This window comes from Aythya ferina (genome assembly GCF_964211825.1).
Source record: "Aythya ferina genome assembly, chromosome: 2".
NCBI classification, from domain to species: Eukaryota; Metazoa; Chordata; class Aves; order Anseriformes; family Anatidae; genus Aythya; species Aythya ferina.
Genome location: NC_140297.1, coordinates 102,952,386 through 102,977,786, shown reverse-complemented (window position 1 = coordinate 102,977,786; position 25,401 = coordinate 102,952,386).

Below are 25,401 nucleotides of genomic sequence, written 5' to 3'. Positions count from 1 at the left end.
TATTCACATAAATAACTTGCTTTCCATTATTTTCCTACTAAACAGTATTACACAAATTTCAGAAACTGCTGGAACTATGAATTCTAATGTGAAACTTATTTCAGTAGAAATATATTATCTTTCTCAGTTATGCCTAGGCACATGAAGGACTGCTTTGAAGCTAAGATTTTTTTTATTTTTTTTTCTTCTAACTCTCAAAATTAAGGCACATAGAATCAAATTCTTGACACAGACTGCTAAGACTTTTGTTGTCATAGTTTAAAATCTCTTTGTACAATTAGTGTGTGTAGGTTATCTGGAAGCAGTATAAAAGATATAAATAAATACAAATACATTAGATGAAACATTAATAAACATCTTTTTTTATTATTTCTATTTATTTATTTATTTATTTTGTCAGAGATCAGACAAAGGGGAATGCTTTTAATTTAAAAGAAGGAAGATTTAGATTAGATATTAGGTGGAAAGTCTTTATTCTGAGGGTGGTGAGGCACAGGTTGCCCAAAGCAGTTGTGGATACCCCATCCCTGGGGTTCAAGGGCAGGTTGGGTGGGGTTTTGAGCAACCTCATGGGCAGGAGGTGCACCTGCCCATGGTGATTAATCTTTCCTGGCAAATATAACCAGTAAAGTGACCTGTGGAAGAATCACTTCTGAAATGCAGTATTGTTGTCAGTTTTGCAACCTCAAGAAGAAAAGGGAAAGAGAAGGGAAATAAAATGATCTCCATAAAACACTGTGATCATTCAGAAGATATCTGTATGGGCAAATATCAAACATCATTCACATAGATAGAGGGGAAAGATCTGTCTTAATTTAGTCATCTAAAGAATAGGCACTAATTTCTAATTAATGCAGTAATACTTAAAGAACTCTGAGAAGAACATGCTTTAACTACTTAAAAAACTAATAATAACAACAAAACAACAACAACAACAAAAAGCACACTAAAACAACAAAAAGCACACTAAATACTGGTATTGGAAGAGGGTACCGGGTTGTTGATCTCTCCCTCCTGCCACTGCCACCCCCCACTGCCTTTATTTATTGATTAAAATATAATATAACCTGGTTTGATTTTTTTTTTTTTTTTTTTTTTTTATAAAAAGCTAATCAACCTCATTTAAAAGATGTTCTAGAGATTACCTTGGCAACTTGAATATTTGAAAGTATTCCTCAAAGTAAATGAATAGAGAGTATATGAATAAAGATATTAAAAATATAAAGGTAAAACTGAGAAAGAGGACTTTAGAATAGAAATAAATGCTTACACTAACTGTATCAGAGGAAACAAAAATACAGTGTTTTGTGAAATCTGTTGCAAAGCAGTTGGCTCCTGGTAATATATCTATAGAAGTATGGTTTGTATTTTCACTAAATTCATAAAGGTTTTGCATAATTTATTAGAAACTAATTTAGTCTTGAATATAAACTTCTTGGCAGTGGCAAAAATATCTTTATTATGCATATTTTGCAGCTTAACTTCCTCCTTTCCTCATTAAAATATGCTGCTATGGCACTTTCTTACATTAACTTCTAACTGTATAAATTATAAACCAGCAGAGACCATTAAAAAAAGTCTCACAAGATGCATGGTTGTGATACATATAGATAAGGACATTTTATTCATAACCTAATAAGATATTGTACTAAAATTGTAAAATTTTCCTTTAGGTTTATTCACTATCTCAAGTTCTTTTGTTCATCAAGATGTAGCTTTATGTCTTGTTTTGAAAAATATATTAAAAAAAAAAAAATGAAAGCTTACATAAAATGTGATTATAGTTTTCAGTTATTTTATCCTAACAGCTCTTGACTCCCCCTTTTTTAGGAAAAAATATAAAAATAAAAAATAATAGTTCAGAATATTATAGATACTTGACAGTGTGAGTGTACATCATTATTTTGGGCAATGACATACACCATTAACATCTTTCAGTATATTTTAGAAGCAAGGAAGGGGAGCATGCCTGTTTAGACTAGTGCTTCACTAGGAATCACGTTTCTAAAGACAGAAGAAAAATATTATTTTGAGGCTCTGGGGGGTAGGGGAGAGAGAGAGTAAAACATGGAAAATGCAGAGAAGCAGGTGTCCTCCTCTTCTCAAACACTTTGATGAAAATCTAAGATTTTCATAATGGTTAATCCATTTCACTTTCATAGTTCTCTGTTTTGTGCCATACTATTTGCTCTGTGACACATACAATTGAAAAAAAAAAAATATTTTCAATAAAGTTATATAAATATTTTTTAAAAAGCACCAGAGAAGAGCCAACAACCACCAGGAGAATCAGAAACCCTCTTCAGTGTACTAAAAACCATCTTTGCTTAGTCCAGAAAAAAATGTGAATAAGAGGGAATATGATTATTTTCTTCTTATAAATTCATCAACAGAGAACACACAAGGGCTTTGGAAGAGAACTATTTAGCTGAAGACCAGTGACACAGAAACAAAATGGTGTAGATTGACCATGTATGAATATAGGCTGACAACAAATCTCTTACAGGATTACAAAACATGGCAATGATGGCAAAAGTACAATAAAAACTGTACTTTTAAGTGCTGCTTAAAGTGTTGCAGTTGATTATATAAGACAATTCTCATGACATGGGAAGCCCATGTCTAGACTTCAACACATGGGAAATCCGTTTCAATCCTATTATTTTTTATGAAGGAACATTTCTTTCACTCATACAGAGAAAGGGGAAATAAAACATGGAAACCAGAACTTACTCTTCAGAAACAAAGACAATTTTACCATGATTTTTTACTCTTTAAAGAACAAATACATAAAATGAGTAAAAACAGACAAAAACTAAAAAAAGAAAAAGCTTCTCATTCGGAGACCTGTTATACAATGGCAGAGGTACCTAGCTTACCATTTTCATCTTTTGAGAAATCATAGAATCACAGAATCGTCTACGTTGGAAGAGACCTTCAAGATCACCTAGTCCAACCTCTGACCTAACACTATCACTAAGCTCTACATCTAAAGGTCTTTTAAAGACCTCCAGGGATGGTGACTCCACCACTTCCCTGGGCAGTCCATTCCAATGCCTAGCAACCTTTTCAGTAAATAAGTTTTTCCTCCTAACATCCAACCTAAAACTCCCCTGGTGCAACTTTAACCCATCCCCCCTTGTCCTGTCACCAGGCACGTGGGAGAACAGACCAACCCCTACCTCGCTACAGCCTCCTTTAATGTACCTACAGAGAGCGATAAGGTCGCCCCTGAGCCTTCTCTTCTCCAGGCTGAACAAGCCCAGCTCCTTCAGCCGCTCCTCATAAGACTTGTTCTCCAGACCCCTCACCAGCTTCGTTGCCCTTTTCTGGACTCTCTCAACCACCTCGATGTCCTTCTTGTAGTGAGGGGCCCAAAACTGAACACAGTACTTAAGGTGCGGCCTCACCAGAGCCGAGTACAGGGGGACAATCACTTCCCTGCTGGCCACACTGCTTCTTATACAAACCAGGATGCTGTTGGCCTTCTCGGCCACCTGAGCACACTGCTGGCTCATATTCAGATGACTATCAACCATCACTCCTAGGTCCTTCTCTGCCAGGCAGCTTTCCAACCACTCATCTCCCAGCCTGTAGCTCTGCTTGGGGTTGTTGAGCCCCAGGTGGAGGACCCAGCACTTGGCCTTGTTGAACTTCATACAGTTGGCCTCAGCCTATCCAGATCCTCCTGCAGAGCTTTCCTACCCTCAAGCAGATCAACACACGCACTTAACTTGGTGTCATCTGCAAACTTACTGAGGGTGCACTCAATCCCCTCATCCAGAGCATTGATAAAGATATTAAAGAGGACTGGCCCCAGTACTGAGCCCCAGGGGATACCACTAGTGACTGGTCTCCAACTGGATTTGACTCTATTCACCACAACTCTTTGGGCCTGGCTATCCAGCCAGTTTCTAACCCAACGAAGCGTACGCCAGTCCAAGCCACAAGCAGCCAGTTTCTTGAGGAGAATGTTGTGAGGAACGGTGTCAAAAGCCTTACTGAAGTCAAGGTAGACCACATCCACAGCCTTTCCCTCATCCACTAAGCATGTCACTTTGTCATAGAAGGAGATCAGATTCGTCAAGCAGGACCTGCCTTTCATAAACCCGTGCTGACTGGGCCTGATCGCCTGGTTGCCCTGTGGGTGCTGCTTGATGACACTAAAGATAATCTGCTCCATGAGCTTCCCTGGCACTGAGGTCAAAGTGACAGGCCTATAGTTCCCCAGTTCTGCCCTCCGGCCCTTCTTGTAGATGGGCATCACGTTTGCTAGCCGCCAGACGACTGGGACCTCCCTGATAGCCAGAACTGTCAATAAATGATGGAAAGCGACTTGGCTAGCTCCTCTGCCAGTTCCCTCAGTACCCTCGGATGGATCCCATCCAGCCCCATCAACTTGCGTACATCCAAGTGCCATAGCAGGTCACCAACCATTTCTTCATGGATAGTGAGGGCCACATTCTGCCCCACATCCCCTTTCACCATCTTAGGGTGCTTGGTATCCAGAGAACAACTGGTTTTGCCGCTAAAGACTGAGGCAAAGAAGGCATTAAGCACCTCAGCCTTTTCCTCATCTCTTGTAACTAAGTTTCCCCCCGCATTCAGTAAAGGATGGAGATTCTCCTCAGTCCTCTTTTTTGTGTTGATGTATTTATAAAAATATTTTTTGTTATCTTTAATGGCAGTAGCCAGTTTGAGTTCCAGATGAGCTGTGGCCTTTCTAATTTTGTCCCTGCACAGCCTCTCAACATCCTTATAGTCCTGCCGAGTGGCCTTCCCTCTTTTCCAAATATTATAAACCCTCTTTTTTCTCCTAAGCTCAAGCCACAACTCTCTGTTGAGCCAGGCCAGTCTTCTTCTGCACCAGCTTGTCTTTGGGCACATGGGGACAGACTGCTCCTGCGCCATTAAGACTTCCCTCTTGAAGAGTGCACAGCCTTCCTGGACTCCTCTGCCCTTCAGAACCACCTCTCAAGGGACTCTACCGGTGTCAAAGTCAGCCCTACGGAAGTCCAAGACCGAGGTTTTACTGATCGCCCTCTTGACTTCCCCAAGAATAGAGAACTCTACCATTTCGTGGTCACTCTGCCCAAGACAGCTCCCAACCACCACATCTCCCACCAGTCCTTCTCTGTTTGTGAACAGAAGGTCTAGCAGGGTACCTCCCCTGGTAGGTTCACTAACCAGCTGTGTCAGGAAGCTATCTTCCACACTCTCCAGAAACCTCCTAGACTGCTTTCTCTGGGCTGTGTTGTGCTTCCAGGATATATCTGGGAAGTTGAAGTCCCCGACGAGAACAAGTGCTAACAATTTTGCAACTTCTGTCAGCTGCCTGTAGAACTGCTCATTCGTCTCCTCATCCTGGTTCAGTGGTCTATAACAGACCCCCACCAGGATGCTTCCCTTGTTGGCCTTCCCGCTGATCCTAACCCATAGGGACTCAACCTTATCATTCCCAGACTCAAGTTCCATGACATCAAAACATTCTCTGATATAGAGAGCCACACCACCACCCCTTCTGAGCTGCCTGTCCCTTCTGAAGAGCCTATAGCCAGACATTGCAGTGCTGCAGTCATGAGAGTGGTCCCACCACGTTTCTGTGATGGCAACCAAGTCATAGCTTGCCTGCTGCATGATAGCTTCCAACTCCTCTTCTTACCCATGCTGCATGCATTAATGTAGATGCACTTCAGTTGGGCCATTGCCTTCTCCTCTGGCCTTGCCATTGTTCCCCCTGACACACCTCCAATAAGCCTTATTTCAGCCCCGTCCCCCTTCTTACCTAGTTTAAAGCCCTCTCAATGAGTCCTGCCAGCTTCTGGACTAGGATCCATTTTCCTCTTGGAGATAGGTGGGACCCGTCTGCAGCCATCAGGCCGGGTGTCGAGTAAAGCTCCCTAAATCTATTAAATAGAACAATTTTTGTGCCATGGCAATTTTCTTGATGTCCCTCTTCTCTTCTAGTTTTACTTTACTTCCATCAAGATAAGGACTAAACACTTTTTAGTCTAAAAACTGAACCCATAAAATATTCAAGATAGAAAAAAAAGAAAAAAAGAAAAAAAAAAAAAAAGATCAAATTTGAGTATGAAAGCAAAACAAAGACACATTTTGCACCGCAGCATAAAGCTCAAACATTCTAATACTCGGTTCTTCCAATTCCCTTCAACCTTTTATTCATCTTCGCATAAAGCTAGCGAATCATAGACCCTACTCTCTACTTTGATTGAAGTCTTTGATCCCTTTAAAATCTGAAATAGAAATTCTAGCACAAATGCCAATCATTATGCAAATAAACAAATAGCCAAGTGTTTCTTTGTTCTTAGTTTTTGTATGCTGTTGCTAAAAGCTGTCATGGAGAGTAACGTAAAAACTGATCAATACCAACAGGTCATCACTCTCTACTTTCTCATAAAATCTGAATATATTTCCAGCATCATGCAAGTTGCATGGAAGGAAAACAACAACAAGAACAAAAACACTTAAAAAGTCTGTCTGAATAAACAAGGTTTCCTTTTTCTTTAAAATGTAAATCTAGGTCACACTTAAAATAAGGTTTTATTTGCATATGGGCTTCAATGTTTCAGATGGCTTAAAATATTAATGACTTTTGACATATTCAAGGGTATTCACAGAACGTTGTAACCACAGAAGTACATTGTGTTGTAATAATTCATTTTAATATAATAATATAGTATGTATATTTTAGTTGTTTAACTGAGTAAACTAACCTGTCACTCATACGTAGAGTTCACAAAATTTCATATTTTGTATAAGGTTCTAGACATTAACAGACTAACATTAACACGTTAGAGAACATATAAACAGAATATTCTGTTCAGACAGTAGTTCTAAGCATGTTATTAGCTGACTGTATGCTTGACTAGACAAATTATTTACTTGAACACTATAAACTACATGAATACCACAATCAAATAACTTGGTTAAGATCATACTCCATTATAAGATACTGTAGTAAAACTCACAATGATTTGTATTACTCACATTTCTATAAAAACATCTGCAATGCAATGACATAAAAGTTGCTCACTGTTTAGCTCCTTAGCCGTCAGTGATTTCAAATACTGGGGAAATAAAGACAGGCAAGAAAAGGGGCATCAGTAACACCAGTTATGATAGCTTCTGAAGTTTTTATATCCCCAATTCCACAGACAGATCAAATATCTTCCACTCAGAGTAATAATGATATTTGTCCTTAACTGGGTAAAGCATGCCAGCAAGAGGTAGGCTACAGATATTTATGTGAGAATGTATTAATATGCTACATATTTTAAGGAACAACATTTTGCTTCCCATAGCAAAATGATTAAAATATAAACACTGACTATAAAATAGGTGATATTTATTTATTTACTTATTTTGCTTGTTTTGATAAGAGAGTAGCTAAATACTTAATGAAGTTTTATGGATGCTGTTAAATGATTATAATCATTTATTAATGATACAGCTCTAACTGATTTGGCTAGAGAAGAGCAAGAAAGAGGAAGTGATGAAAGAGACCTGAAAAGACCTGTGACAATTAATGGTTCCAGTATGCATTCAGAGAATCTTGAGACAAAATATTAATAATTCAATATCAACTATATGTTGATATAAAGTTGCAGTTCTGGAGCAAACTCTGATGAAAAAAAAAATAAATAAATAAATAATGATGCTCCTAGAGATGAGGGAGTCAAACACAGAAGTTTACCAGAAAATAAACAAAATGTTAGCAAATAGATTAAAACTGATCATCTCTGTAGCCAATCTGCATGATTGATAATGAAACTGTAGTTCATTTAAAGACAAAAAAGAGAAGGTAAATATACTGTATTCAGTTCATGGAACTAAGCTAAAATAATGAAAAACTTAAGGGAAGCAGTTAATTTAAATATTATATTGTATAGTTGTTAAGTGAAGTATTACTGCTCTTAAACACTGCACAAAGGGGCAAAGAACTGTAAATGATTAAGAGAAACATCTTAAGAAGATTGTGAAAGAGAAACACCAAGCTGAAAGACTCAAGCAGAAACATACACGAATCCACCCTACTCATTCTATGTAAAAGAGTAGTGCTATGACTGAGACAAAAATGAAACAGAGTCAACATAAATAAATGCATAAATACATAAATAAATAAATAGTATTTATTTATACTTTATAGCATTTGTTTAGTATTTAGTATTCATTTATAGTGGTTAATAGCATTTATTTATAGTGGTTAAGACAATTCATTCTCAGAAATTTACTAAGATGAGTGAGCTTTAATAGGAAGAATGATTAGAAGGGCAAGACTATTTTCTGCATTTTTGTTATAAAATTCTTTCCAGTTGAGAACTGTGCTCCTAAAGAGCAACACACTTTAAGAAAGCCTTTGTGAGCTGCCAGGACTATATTCCCCTTTCCAGTTCTTAATTCTGAGGCTAATAACTGTATAACCTTCCCTACTCTTTTACAAACAGAAAGGTAGATTTTCCAGCTGAGTGAATGCTTGGCATGCCTGCCTGTTCAGCAGGTACTTTAGGACATTGTACCTAAGTCAGCTCAGAGGGGGTTGAAACCTCCAGTTTGGTCACAGTGAGGAAATTCTGCCCCTGCTGGGCTTTAAGCTGAAAATCTTCAGTACGGAATTAGGATATTTACTGTTTAAATTGAAGAAGATTAAGAGAGCCATGTGTGGAAAATAAAAAAATATCTATTGTATAAAAGCTGTCTCAGATGTCATCTAAGGAGGCAGTAAAAACTATAGGTCAAAACCTGTGTAGGTACAGTACCAAGAGATTTTAGCTTTTGCTGATGAGATGATGGGTAAGTGAGAGGTAAATGATCAACGCTGATTGTAAATGAATTGTGTCAAACAAATAATATATTGTCAGAAATTCATAGTCTAAACAAGTCTGACATTCTGAAAAGAAGTTATTGCTTCGATGTTAACAAGCCACATAAGTGTAAGCCAACGAGTGAAAACAAACAAACAACAACAAAAATGAAATAAATAAAACAAAAACAAAAACCCCTGATCTACTACTAACTTGAAAACACCATACTACTACTACTTTTAGCTTGCCACCACTGTAAGTGTAACCAGGATCCTTTCTCTCTTCAAGAGTTTCCTGGAAGTTAATTATATTGTTCAGTAACAATGTAGAAGTTTTCTAAACCACTTTGTTTAATCATAGAACAGAAACAGCAGTCATGTGTGCATGAGAAACCAACAAAAATGTTCGTAATTTCATTGGAGAGAGAGAGGAAGAGGGAGAGAAGGAAAGATGGGCAAGGTTTCTTGCACATTCATGTGTAACACTTTCTTAGTTAAATTAGCTCAAGATACCATCTGGAAAAGCACACAATGGTATGATTCTTTTATAAGTTTATTGGGAGAATCAGAAATTTCCTATAGTTGACAACATACTTCTTCCCCTGTTAAAGAGCTACAACCTGCTTGTTTATTACCTGAGTTATGTCATTTCAGTATGCAATTTAAAACTTATTACATGTATTTCAATAATGTTATGGTTACTAAGTTCCTCATATTTGAGTTATGAATGGAAAAGCAATCAGTTATCTTCCTTATTGAATTTGTAGAAAATTCATTTGTTGTGAGGTTTGTAGAAAATTCATTTGTTGTGAGGTTTGGAGGACATTGAAATAAAGTGAATATAACAGTCAATAGCTTGGAAAAGTAGGAGAAGGAAATTTAACTGACTACACCATACAAACAAACAAACAAACAAAAAAATCAAATTAAACTAATTCAAAGCTTAAAATAACTGGATAATACAAAGCATAAACAATCAAGCAACCAAGTTTTCTGAGACAAAGGTTTTTGGAAGGGTATTTTAAAGGTGAAATTGAATTTGTAGCTGAGTTAACAACAAATTTGGAATGCATATAGACAATAAATTTTAAGTAAGTCCAGTGATTTTGTGTTGATATATCCTTTTTTTTTTTTTAATCAGTCATGATAAGATAACGGTTATAAACATTTGGAATATTTCATTTTTGTAGTAATATATAAATAATAATAATTTTTATTTTTATATATATATTATTATATATATATTATAATAATAAGCTGTCAAGGTGTTTTATACCTTGCCATGCAGGCTGTGGAAGATAAATAGCAAGCAGTACCCACTATTTCACTATCACAAAGTTAGAGAGAGACTGGTTTGCACATAGGGTGCCTTCAAAATGACTGCAAGGACATTTAGTAGTAGTAGCACTTGGGACAAAAGTAGAAACAAACAATCTAATGAACAAACAAACAAAAAGACTTGAATCAAGAACTGGATAGATTCATGTAATAAATTGTAAGGTTTCTATTCCTCCTCCATGCACTTTCCTAAACATTTCTGAAGAAATTTCTCCTTTAAGACAGACCAGGCAGGTGGAAAAAAAAATAATTAAAAATTTAAAATCACACCCCCAAAAAGAACAACCCCTCCACAACATTAATATTATTGTCATGGTGTGACGTGGTAGACAGCTGAGCACCACACAGCTCACACCCTCCCCAGTGGGATCTGGGAGAGAATTGGACAAAGGTAAAACTCATGGTTTGAGATAGAGTTTAATAGGACAGGAAAGGAAGTTAAAATAATAAACACACACACACACAAAACAAGTGATGTACAACGCAATTGCTCACCACCTGCCAAATGACAGTCATCTGCCAAAGAGTCCCCAAGCAACAGACACCTACCCACCCAACTCCCCCCAGTTCTATCTCTGAGCATGACATCATATTGTGCGGAATATGTATTTGGCCAGTTTGGGTCAGCTGTCCTGGTTCTGTCCCCTTCTAGCTTCTTGTGCATCTCCAGCCTCTTCCCTGGTAGAGCAGTATGAAAAACTGAAAAGTCCTTGGCTTTGTGTAAGCAGTGCTTAGCAACTAAAACATTGGTGTTAACATTGGTGTTAACAACCTATTTTTTCTCCTTAATCCAAAATTTGTATTTCATTGCTATGCCTACTGCACCATTGCTACTAAAAGGTTTAATTGAACTATAGATACCATAGAACATGTAGCTCATTTTTTTTAAGTTCAGAACAGAATATTTTTCTATGGGAAAAGTATTAATTGTATCTATTATACCTAAGAGAAAATCTGCATTGTAAAAACTGCCTAATGTTAACAGTTTACACTAGAATGTAAAATAACAATGATGTCGCTAGATTAGTTAGTAATTAAAACAAAATTGTACAAATAAGGACTGGCAATAGCTAAGCAGTTTATTTATCAAAAGTATTAAATGGTTTATCTGGCTACTAATGGCTACTAAGACGTGATGGTTTTTAAAGTTATTACTCACGTTTAAAATTTGTCTTTAAAAATAAATACTGAGAGTTAGAATATTATTTAAATAACATGAGTATGTTTGTACTGTAAAAAGAGTTTCAATTGCTATTGATTCCTCATGAAACACATTTCAGGAAATTGATTTTAAAAAGTGAAAAATTAACAAACTCTAATTGCAGAGGCTGTCTAGGAGAATACATTACAGGAATACATTACATTACTCCTGTTTAGGAGAATACATACATACATTGCCACAGAATAAAGACATATATAGATAACTGAATCCATTAAGCTAGACAATGTATTTATGAAAATGTTAGAAAGACTAGACTAGTATGGAGTTTGTTAGCAAATTTCAGATGTATTAAACCTCAGATGGATATTATGAAAAGTATTTGAAGGGTTTCTAAATTGAGCAGTCTCTACTTTTATTTAGCTTAAAAATTCTTATATTTGTCTATGTCAGTAGTGTCCAGATGTGTGAAAACACTGAGAACACAACTCAGAGAAGAAGTGAATGTTCAGGGCTGTTTCTACTTTATCTGCTGTCAACTAAGAATCATTGTCATGAGGGAAAATGATACATGTGTGAACTTGCAGAATACAAGACACATGCAGTCACACATACAGTCACATTTTTTTGCTCATAAATTTATAATGGGATACCAAAATATGATTGCACTTTACAATGCAAACAGTTTCTATCATTAAATGCAAGGCTATTTAAATCTCATAGGAGACAAACATACTCTTGAGATAATAATCTGAATACATTTTTATGAATAATTGCAGTTTTAAAGATCTTCTTTATTTATATTTGCCCATATATATCATCCATTAAATATTAATTATGCATCTATAACTTTTTTTAGCTTAATACTGAAAACAGACTGTAGACATACTTTTTTGTTGTTGTTTGTTTGTTTGTTTTATTTTTGCTGCAAAGTATATCATCTTACACATACAGCAAAGAAAACCACATGGCTAAAATATTGCGTAAGAAAATTACATGATCTAGCCAACACAAAAACTGAAGTGACAGAATGGAAAAAGCTAATGTCAGGATACAAAGGTCACTGCATTAAGTAGAACAAGGGTTCTTCTCTTTTGTTTTTTTTCTTCCACTGTTCCTACTAAACTTCTGGAAACAGAGTCAGAAGCTCATATACATCTCAGAAGGGTACCTTCAAGAAGTTTCCATTCTTGAATTTTCCCTTTCTTAATCAGCTACCCATGGGGAAAAAAAAAAAAAAAAAAAAAAAAAGTCTTTTTTTTTTTTACTGTAATGGTTTAAAATGATACATATATTAAAAAAAAAAAAAAAAAAAAAAAAAAAAAGATGAGATCTTGAACTTTTTCTGTTTACTACTAATACATCTTTCATATCTGAAAAAAAGTTCATCTTTCATATTTGTTCTCCAGTTTTTTCTCTCAGTATTTTCAAGCTCTCTGGAGCATTTCTCATCTTTGTAGAGACGCATTTGTATTTAGGAAGTGAAAATTAGAGGCTTGTTTAGCTATCCTGATCACTTTCTCCAAATCTTATATGTGTTTCACATGTTTGTAGTTTATGCACACTATAAAAAGCAATTAAATTCATAGAATTAAGGAAAAAAGAAAAAAAAAAAAAAGAGAGAGAGAAAAAAAAAAATCCACTAACTTTATTCATGTAATTGGCTCAGTCGGTCATCAAGAAAAAATATATATATTAATTTAAAAATCAAACAATGTTTAGTCCAAGCTGTTAAATAAAGGTATATTCAGCCAGATGTACCTGACATTTTCCATATAGTTGTGATATATGGCCCAGACCTGTAAAGACAACAAAATATGCAGAAACGCAGTAACAGGCCCATCTGGCATGCTGTCTGTGCTGTACACCTTGGAGGAATAGAGTTTCCCAACATTTCCTCCATGGTTCCTCCTTTCTCCCCATAATTTGTACTTTTTCCTTGCATAAAGGCAGAACACAGAAGCACAGTGTCATGGTTTCTATTTTAAATACAAAACATTTTTAGGATTTTTATGATGATAAAGCCTACATCATAGACAGAAACTAGTATTTTTTAACCAGCAGAAACATAATTAGGGAAAAGGCACACTTTTAGCACAGAACTTCTATTACAGCCAAATATTATATAGGGTGAGGTGCAGATCAAGCATGACTGAACAAACGGAAAAAAGTCAAATTTCCATATGGTTAGTACCTTCTCTCTGAGTTTTTATTGAAATTCATATAGTTTAGAATGACAATTTAGATCCTTAGAAGACAAAACAAACAAGGAAATAAAATCAAACAAATACTTCAATTATTCCACTTGCAGCAAACAAGTGCTACTGTATGCAATATATTACCTACTTGCTTATTAGAGGTAGAATATTTGTGTTTTTTCATTCAAAGATAGAGTTTTAAAAGAAAAAATCTAAATGTAAAAACTGATAATTTAAATATTTGTTTTCTGACATGATCGTAAAATTACAGAATGAAGCAACTTACATGCATGAAGATGACTTTATTATAACCTATTTTCTATTGTAATCTAAAAATTACACTTAAGCAACATTTTGAGAAGTCACAAAATATGTGAAATTTACACTCTATAACTCCATAACTGCCAAAATGCTTTTATTCATATTGGATGACATAAAATTATTCATTTTTGCTCGCAGTGGATTAGTCTTATCCAATTTCATATGAGTAAAGTATAGATGCTTATATGAGGTACTTTCCATAACTTCCTCTTTCTTATCATTTTTGGACTGCAACTATTCTAGCTTGTCTTAGCTTTAGGATGAAACCTTGTCCTGTTTTTGGCTAGGATAGAGTTAATTTTCCTCCTAATAGCTGGTAGGGTGCTCTGTTTGGGATTTAGGATGAGAATAATGTTGATAATACACTGATGTTTTAATTGTTGCAGAGCAGTGTTTACACGAAGCCAAGGACTTTTCATCTTCTCACTCCGCCAGTGGGCAGGCAGGCTGGGGGTGCAGCAGCAGGTGGGAGGGGACAGTGACAGGAAAGCTGACCCACACTGGCCAAAGGAGTATTCCATACTATGTGGTGTCATGCTGAACAATTAATATGGGGGGACTGACCAGGGTGGGGGGACTGGCTGGGCATTGGTCAGCGGGTGCTGAGCAATTGCATTGTGCATCACTTGTTTTGTACACATTATATGTAGTTCTATTATTATTATTGTTGTTGTTGTTATTATTATCCATTATTTTCTGTCCAAATAAACTGTCTTTATCTCAACCCACAGGCTTTCATTTTTTTACTGATTCTCTCCTGCATCCCAGAGAGGGAGGGGAGGATGAGTGAACAGCTGCGTGGTGCTTAGCTGCTGGCTGGATTAAGCCACAACAGTCCTTGGCTCCATTGATTCATAAAAGGATCTTTGCATAACCAGCTCCAGAGACATACATAAACAAGATATACATGCACTTAATTAGAGAAAAGGCAAAACCTAACATTTCTTTTCTGACTGTTATATTTGGTGGGAAATTCAAGAAGTTCTGGTTTTCAAGTGAACCAGCGACAGACTTATCCCCTCCACTCCACCATATAAATGGTTATTATTTCATGGTATCTTATTCTGCTACCATACAAGAGAATGAAAAAAATTGAGAGAGAGAGGATGAAATCCTTCTTTGCTGATGACAGTGGTAAAGTTCAATTCAAATAGATTCAGAATTTCATGCTCCAGATTTAACATTCCCTGTATTTTTAAGATTAAACTTCACTTCTACACTGAGAACTGCTTAGAGAAAGCCACTTATCTATTCATATCTTTGTTGACTTTATGGACTTCAAAGGAGCACAAAGAGATCTTTTGGATGGTTTGCACAGAACGAGGATTAAAGAACTTAACATTTATGAGCATCTCTCTTCTAGCACAGACAGAATTTATATTACTGAGCATTTATAGTCCTCACTTCAGTTAACTGAATCATTACCAGTGGTGCAGTCTTACTTTTGACCTACACTGATCCCAGATCACCCACAATCCAAACAACCACTCCTCCTCCCTTGTTTCAGCTGTAGGGACTGTGATGTCATGAGATAAATCAACACAGCTTGATTGACTGAAGTCCAATACCCAGGCATGTAAAATATATATACTTATATATCTAAAACATTGGTGTATATTTAAAATTTTCAGTGACCTAAACTTTTAGACACATTATTAAACATAGTGTGAAAGGAGATAACAGACATCCAGGCAGGCAGAAATGAGCTACATTGATCTACTACAAAGAGATCTCATGTGAAGGCGAGCACTAAACCTGAGACTAAGAAACACCAAAATGCATACAATAGATAGTAAATATCTCACTTCTAGTTTTGTACTCTATTTCTTTCACCTTCAGAATAATGTTCCCATCATAAACCATTAAGTATAACTGCTTTGAAACAAAACAAAAGGCATAAACAAATAACAGAAGAAATAAAATGATCAGGAGAGAATGAAATGTATTTGATTTCAAATTATTTTTTCTTCTGAAGTTATCTTCCCACCTCTTTGAAGTCTTTCTTAAAATGTTTTGCTTCTGAGGCACATGTAGATAAAACTAAAATTAAAATTACAATATCTAACAAATATTTTCAGCTTGATACTGAATCCCTGTTATAATCTTATTTTTTCACTTCCTCACAAGCAACAAGTAGCTTGTATAACTATAAATAATTTTCTTTAATCAGATTTTTTTAATATCAATCAAAATATTTCCATTACTGTTTTCAAATTAATAACATGTAAAGTTATTTTCCTCCTGGTGTTGCTTGTCACATTGTTACAGTGATGATATTAAAACAAATTTCTATTTGATATTATGCATGATAATATCAACGAGATATTAGAATTCAGTTGCTCTCTAGCAGGCAAGAACTTTCTACTTTGAGCTTATTGCGTGACAGCAGGGGAAAAAATTGCAGCTTATTCATATTTAGAATCTTAATGAAAGCAGTGCAGACCTATTGCAACCCCTGAAGAGGTTTCAAAACGTGATGGTAGTAGGTGGTGCTTCAGAAACTAAATGGAGGGAAGGGAGAGAGAGGGAGCAATCTTCTGTTGAGATATTTCAGGAGTGCATGTGTACTTTTCATACATATGCACATATACACATGATTAGCCAAATAAAAAGAAGATAAATACAAATTTTCTCAGGTCAAGTTTAAGAAGTGTGATTTTGCCAGGTATTTGTTAACGAGTTTAAAGTCCAGGAATGTTTGTCATTAAAGCTCTATGGGATAGGGTAGTCTCCCGATTTAGTTCCCATTGAATTTAGTGAGAATTTTATAGTCCACTGTTAATGACGGTAGGATAGATGAGAGTGATGTCTTTCCACAGCAAGTGCAGAACAGTCTAGATACTTCCAATGCCTTAACTGAACACATTTGTCATGATATTTAGACTTACTGCCATTACTAAAATGCTACAGTAACTGGAAATTATGCTGTTCAGAAGACTAGACTTCAGTCTATCTACACCTATCTACAACTATCTATAGCATTTTGCATAACTGCAATAAATGTTTAATCATTTATCTGTTAAATTGTTTCATACTTGTATTTTAGTTCTCCAAAAGTCTTTTCTATTTTTAATGATAAGCATTTTTTATAATTACAGTTAGATAACTCTAAGACACTGTGATATAGCCACTGAAATTCCAAAGGCTGTCTCTGCTCTGATGCCTTTCAGAGACTTAGAAGCAAAATACAATTTAAATGTGATATGTGGTAGAGTTATCAAATATAGCAGCAGCTGAGGAAACATAAAAGGATTCTTCTTTTAAATAGAAACAAAACAAAACAAAACAAAACAAAACAAAACAAAAAAGACCTGTCATTTTACAAATACATATTCACTATTTCAGCTACTGGTATTTATTAGAGAAGACTACAACAATCAGAAAGAATTTGAATGATCTACAAAACAAAGTATATAGTGAATTACAAAGACAGCAGATGTTTCAGCATTTATTTCTCTTCAAGCCCTCTGCTTTCATACATTTCCAGGTCAAATATTCAGTGCATAAGTCTTTTCTCCAATTAATTTTTGACTGCATATTCCATTCCATAGCACATAGGACATTTTGTTACTTTATCCTGCAATTATGTCTCAACCAGATGAGAAAGATGTGATAATTAACTACTGATGCATTATAAAATAGTTTCTTTTTTCTTTTCTTTTTATTTATTTATTTATTTTAAAACAGCTCTTCCATAAGCAGCTCATTGAATTTCAGATGTCTGATTTGCATGATCACAGGGGACTTTATTATAAAATCATTAGTATTTTTACTTAGTGCATGTCTTTATCTAGGCATGACTAACTGGTGTAGAATAAAACCGTTTCACAACATACATACTTTCACAAACAGTATATGCTGTGTGATGCTTCCCAGCCTGGTTTCAACCACAACCAAAACAACAACCTAACAATTGACTAACCTAACCCCGTTTACACAACATTGCGTGATCTCAGTTTCTAAACATCTCAGAAACATCTCAGTTTCTAAATGTTTAGAAACATCTCAGTTTCTAAATGATGCTCATTGAGTTCAGATGAGAAGCACCAACCCTCAATGCATAACTTGTTACTCAAATGGTTGGATTTTTTGTTGTTGTTTGTTTGTTTGGTCTTGTTTGGTAGTGTTGTAATAATCTTTCCTTGAAAAGTTCTTTTTCCTAATTTTACATGCCCAATATATATATAAAGGTTTGGAGAGAAAGGAAAGATCTATAAATACTATACTATTAAGGAACAAACAAACAAACAAACAAACAAAAACAATCACATTAGAAGACCAACGTCTTCTGCTCATTATTGCCTGAGAATTTATTCTCTAATTGGAGATACAGTACCAAAATAGTAACACTCCATCCAGATCTATTTGGGCTCTCAGACACAAAGAGAGCAGGTAGCTGGAGCAGGTAGCTGTGGGATTGGTTTACGGTTGTTCTATTCTGAAAAACAGAGATTATCTTCTTCATTCATATAAGTGAAGGTAGGTTTAACAATTGACAGAGCTCAAACTATCTCCAAAAAAAAAAAAAAAAAAAAAAAAAAAAAAAAAGCTAAAAATCTGTCTAGAAAGTAAAAAATATCAGATATGCTAGAATGGCACAATCTTAAAAAACAAATATTACTTTTTATATATAAAGATCTCACTAAAATAACATCAATTTCTCATAGTTGGAAAGATGAAATCTCTTTATGTTAGTTGTGAAATATTCAGATTATTTCATATGTTAGTAAGTTCCTTACCTAGAATTTCAAGGACTAAATCACAGCTGTAAGGTCTAATTTTCATAAAAGGCATGTGCAAAAGAAAAATATCAAGTCTTGGAAGTACTGAGCAACTCAAGCTGTGAAACAACCATTTTGTCCTATGACAAAGCTGGTTTGGCAACCCCTCCCAGCTACTCACATAATTTCTTTGCTTGCCATGGCATTTCTCAGCTGTGCCAATACAACTATTTAGAAGACTTCACTTCAAGCTGAATCATTAAAATATTCCTGGCTATAACAGTCATTTATTTTACAATGGAGTCTAGAATAAAAACTTTTAAATCATCTCTTTGCAGTCTCGAACGTAACTTTGAATTATGGTTGTGTGAAACATGGCTGAGCCTACTCCCTGCTGATCACTTAAATCTACTACAATGTCATAAAACAGCCTGTAGTTTTACCAGGATTTAAGGGATGAAAGGAAGCCTTACTGTTCTCACAGATAACAAATTCAGACACTCAGAAATCTGCAAATGCCAACATTTTTATTCAGTAAAGATCCCTGCATACTTAAATTCTTCTCATAAATTTCTCTTACTGTTCTTGTAAGCATGTTAAATAGATTAAACATCAAGAATAAGGCTCATTTGCCTTTTATGTCAAAGAAATACCTAAAAAATACTTGAAGTTACATGTCAAAAAAAAAAAAAAATGTTCTATTTCAGTTCTCCAAGGAAGTTAGAGGTTTTACAGCATTAAGATCACTACCTAGGGGGATTAACAATAAATAAATAAATAAGCAACCAAACAAACAGAAACACCTTGGATAATGCCTGAAAGTAAATCTAGTGTTACACTAATTTGTTTTCATTTATTTTTACTGTATGAAAGTGCCATAGGAAAGGATTAGTTTCATTATAACATGATTGAAAACTGTAATAAAATATATGATTTTCATATAGAGAGTTTAAAATCCCAATTATCACTTCAGGCCAGTGATTAGAACATGAAAGCATCCAACAGGTTAGAGCGAATATCAACACCTAATTCTACAAATGATGCTTCAGTAGTAACTGATTATAATAATTTGAGCTTGAGATGAGGGGAAATGAGAAAAAAAGGAGACAAGCCTTAAATGTCAGGAGCTCAAAATGGTAATCTTTAAGCCCTAAAATTCTTCTCTCTGTGTTCTCAGATGCAAGAACATGCAAGAGAGGAATTCTGGCAGCCTATGTTGAAAAACATAACAGAGGCCAACATGACCCCATATATAAAGAAGTTTGTCTCTCCAGAGGAAGATGACTGGTGAATACTGATGGATATTAGCAAGCATTTTGATCACACAGAAGTAACAAGTTACCTTGACAACATCCTCCTGCACCATGACCTCTAAGCCTCAGGCTTGCCCCAGTATGTCTTCCCGATCCTGTTTCTTCATCTTAGTCTCTCTCAGCCATGGGCTGTCACCTCTGCCGTTTCCTTCCACCCAAATGTTGTTTCAGCTGTCCTGGTAGTTGCTATCCTCCATCCTACAGGTGTTCTCAAGGAACAGACATTCAATCTTGTCATCAGTTCCTGTTTCCTTTGGTTCTTGTGTGCAGCAGAAGTACCTTGCTGTCTTTGGCTCTGCTTATACATAATGATGTCTCCCAGGCACAGGGCAATCCCAATTTAGCCATCATTTACCAGTGAGTCTATCATAACATATTTGGAGCCTGACCTCCAAATATGGAGTGAGGGTGAGTTCTTTTGTATCATTTTGTTTATCCAGTCTCATCTCTTAACTCTTCCAAGGACAATTATCAAAAAACATCTGGTCTGGGAGATGAAAAACATTGCTTCCAAGACAAAACAAATTAGGGTTTATGCCACTTCTGAGTGCAGTCCTTGTCTATGAAATTCGGAATGACCCTCATGACCCTCATTCCGAACCCCAAAGAGGCTTGCAGGCTGGATTTCTCTCCTTTTTTTTTCCGCTTCCTGTTGGGGACAGGCACCAACTTTTTAATAGATGTCCAGAGCATTTCATATGGCCTAGACTAAGGAGATTCATGACTTTTGCATCTATAACAGCATCATTTTATGACACACAACTCTAAGGCTTCAAAGGGAAAAAAAAAACAAAAACAAACGAACAAAAAAGACTTTCCAAGGAAAGAAGAAAAAAAGAAAAGGGGAAAGGAAAAAAGAAAAAAAAAGGGGGGGGGGGGAATAAAAGTGAAGAAAGAAAAAGAGGAAAAAAAGGAAAAGCATTCTTTCAATATTTCTTGCTACAAAGCAAAGTCAATACCACACCAAAACATAATTACATAATTGAGAAACATACAAGTCTGTTCACCTCTACCCAGAAGTGACTGGGTAGTGCTAGAAGGCAAAATAAACAGCAACATGATCTTTCACAACAGATTATTTCTTTCTTCTGCATAAGCAGAACCAGGCAGAAACTACAAAAATTCTTTTGTTACAGGCAGACAACTTTTCTCTTCCTACATCTTGTAGTCTAGTATGGCCCTAAAATATAGTTCTTAAAAAGGAAAAACTGTTCTCCTCCAATTTTCATCAACTTTTGAAAGAATAAAGCAATGACAATAATTGGAATGAGAGAGGTTTCTTATCTGATTATTATTTCATTTTTTTCTTTGCTAGGAAATGGGCGGCAGTATAAACAGGGTGATCTTATGAAGAGTCCAGAAAAGTAATGTAGCTATTAGCAACAAGACAGTATCTAGAAAAACACTTGAAACAGGGGAGAAAAGGAGAAAAACAAACCAACCAAAACAAACAAACAAACAAAAAATCCCACTACTTTTCACATGGTAATATTCAGAATTCATTTTGCTCTGTGCTCTTAAAAGCTTCTTTAACTTTTGCATACACTAATGAAGGCTATTGACTGTTTTACTTGATTTTTATTTGTTATGTTTTTAAAGAAGATGGGGAAAAAATGGAACGTCATATCTAAAAAAAGGAGAAGCAATAAAGAGAAGAAGAGTACAAATAAATGTATAACAGACCTTGCTGATTGTCCATGATTGTGATGAGATAGTGACAGGCCTTGGGATCCTGATAGACCAGAATTTAACAAAGTTTCCATCAAATTTGTGAGTACCTACTGAAGCCAGGTCATCAGCAATTGGGGATGACTACTGCAAACTTTCAGTCTCCTTGTGGGAGTAACTTGGGTTAGCAGTGGCTTGCACACAGCAGCCTGCAGGTGCTTTCAAGTCTTCTGGACCCCTGTCAGTAAGGACTTATTATACACGTTAGAAAGCTACTTACTGCTTTGCAGCCTTACAAGAGGTAGGCTTTTTTCCCTGAACCTTTGCCAACAGAAAAAATAGTATTACATTATTTTTAGTTCTGAAATTGTTTCATTTATTGTTAAATTCCAGATTTTATCTCTTTCATTGCTGAGAGGCATTTATTCCAGATTTTAAAGGAAACAAAGGAAAGATCTTTCTACAGGAAGTGTATAAAAAATAACATGTTACTTACCAAGTAAATAATTCTAGCAACACTAAAAATAATACTGCAATTTTGACACAACTTGCAATCTGATTCATGAATCACATTTGGAAAAACATTTTGGAGTGTTTGGTTTTAAAAGAAAACAAGTTTGAAGGCTGTATTTAAATAATTCTTGAAAGCTATGGCATTAGAAGAGGAATGCTACATGAAGAGGAAAATGCAATAAATAGTAAGTATAACTTTTATTATAAAGATAGAATTCCCATGTCTTTTGAACTGCTTTCAAAAAATTAAGCCATCTAAAAAAAATGGCTTTCTTTTAACCATGATTTATGCTTATCCAGCTAAACAGTCTCAAAGTGAACATCACCATCACCAGAGATCTGATAGATACTAGTACTTTCCTATGCAGAATCTGAAACTTTATTACTACTTAAACTTCTTATTGTTTCAAATAACCACAGAACAGATCAAGCCAATCTAGATAAAAATCTGGATAAAAATCACTTGTGTAAATAAGGAGTATTCTTTCTAAAGTATAAAAATATAAATCTAAACCTTCTAAAATATATGAAAATAGTCAACTCTGTACTGTTAATGTCTGCTGTCATTAGCAATTTTTCCCAAGGTTCACTTCCAGTTCTGATGATGGAGTTATGCCGTGCAAAGAACGCCCTTTTAAATTCTTTAACAAAATTAGAAGCAAGCTTATTACTGAACCTAAGTTATGAAAGAAAAAATAAGCTGCTGTTTTGCCACTTAAAATTATTAATTAACTAATTTCAGGGTAGAAATTCAGTCTGATTTCCCACCCAATATATGAGAAACTCAAAAGATTTCAGGAATTGTATTAGTATATTACAAAATATACTTTACATTGACTAAAAATCTAGAAAACTACATCCTGTAGATGTAAAGCCTATGGAATTCATGATGACAAATGCCAGGGAACAATTTAGAGCTTGAGATATTTCTGTAGTTTAAAATTATTGCTTTTGTTTGTTTGTTTATTTGTTTGTTTTAAAGGAGAAGAATGACATTTTAATGTCCATATTTTACTAATATTTTTTAATCATTTTCTGCCAGAAGATATAGGAAATACTTTAACTACAGATTACATGTATGTCTCTTTATAGGCATATTCAATTTCAGGGTAAGATGCTGGTATGGATATGTGTATTCACATGTGTTAATGTCAGAAACATATTCCAATTTTCATGCAGCTACTTTATAAATTCACTTTTCATCCTTCCATCTGACATCAATCTAGCAGAAATTTTTGTGTCAGAATATATATATGCATATTTTATATATATATATATATTTAAGATGAACAGAGTAGCTTTGTTTTATTAATGTAAATATTTTTTTTCTGAAACAAATGGTATAGATAATTTTTTAGTATCTATTCATGATATCTTTAAGTTGAGAGCAATAGTATATTTTATTTGCATTTCTTTAAGGCCATATACTGATGCTTCTCACATTAAGCAGAGAACACAGTGTAATTTGTTTTTTTTTGTTTTTTTTTTTTTTGTTTTTGTTTTTGTTTTTGTTTTTTATAAGTATATGTAAGGATCAGAATTTTAAAGATCTTATTTTGGTCATTTACTATCAGAGTCAAAAACTGCAGCTACAAACTGAATCCATCATCTCTCATCATCACTAGATTTCAAATCATAGCCAATAGAAAAATGGTGGTTGTTGACTGCAAGGTAAAATAATATGGTTTTAAATAATATGGTTAATATCTGAAAGCAGAAATAACACTATCAGGTTGGCTGACAGATTCTTGATGATTGGCTACATTTCAGGCAGTGTGAGAGAACAGAACTTATACACATTATCCTGATCAGCAGTGTCACATGCAGTGTGACTAAGAAGGGATATATTTCACTGTGAATGATTAAATAGGGATGCCCATAATTAAGTGAGATTGTTTTTACTTTGACTCTTTCTCTGTACAAAACAGTATTTATGACAAAATGTTCTAAAGATTCTATTTTTTTTTTTTGCATTCAAATATCTGAATGACTACTAATCAGTAGTTTTGGTTATTGTGAATGACCTCTCTTTTCTTTCAGGATTTTTATTTTATTATTATTTTTTTTAATCTTCCCTGCCTCTTTTCTTTTCTTCCATAGAAAACACTTATTGAGACATCAAATAAACTTACCAGATAAAAGAAAAATCCTGCCATGCTTGAGTAGCCTGACTGACAATATAAATAAGTTGGAATTGCAATTATTCTTTCCAAGTAATTCCATCAGTATACACTTTCTGAAAATGACCTTAAAATGACCAGGACAGAATAACACACCTGAATATTATTTTTCTTCCCAAATCTTCCAATATTTATTCACCTTACAGGGCTGTCCAAAATCCCATGAAAGTTTATAATCATACACTAACCACTAACACTTGCCAGAAGAGACCATATATAAAGATATACTCCTGCCAACAGTGGTTTCTGCAAAAGAAAGCTGCATCTCTCAAACAAAAACCTCAAAACTTATCCACTGGTCTATAAAGTGCATTCACCATTGAAGATGGATAAGCTGACCAATTACTAAATTTATTACACAAACAATTTTTAAAATACTTTCAACACTATAACAGTACCTTATTTAGAAATCTATCTTTTGTACTATCATATCAAAATCTGCAGGTAAGTTTGATATTCAACTGTACTTAGATCCAGCTGCTGTCTGGAAATATTAGCTAGAGAATAACATTTATTCTGAGATCCCACATATTAGCTGAGAGCTGAAGTGAAAACAAGACCAGACTGATAACATAAAAGAAATGGCCATTACAATTTTTAGTAAGATGGTAAAAAATTAAGCTAAAAGTACTTCAGTGCAACAAATCTACAAGGGAATGACTTATTTAATATCTTCACTGATAAGGTAAAACTCTTTTCTTTAATATAATAAAATTTATTTTATATTACATGTTTTTCAGTTGGATTAGTGGTACCATAAAATAATTCTGTGCAATCTTATTGAAACCCTACTTCTGTGTTGATTTAAGAAAGGTACTTTTCAATTCAAATTGGATTTTTACAACATCAAATCATGCATGACAAAATTACAGAATTTGACAGTTAAACAGATTGCAAATGTCAGTTATGAGCTTCAGCCCTGGTACTTTCACCACAGAGTGTGAAAGCAATAAAACTTTCTCACACATTAAAAAGAGAAACTCACTGTCTCAAAGTTGATGTTGAGAGAGGGAACCTTTAAAAACATTCTGATTTGTCCAACACAGCTTTCACAGAATCATAGAATGGTTGAGTTTGGATGGAAACTCTGTTGGTCATCTGGTCCATTACCCCTGCTCAAGCAGAGGCAACCAAAACAGGTGGCCCAGAACCATGCCCAGACAGCTTTT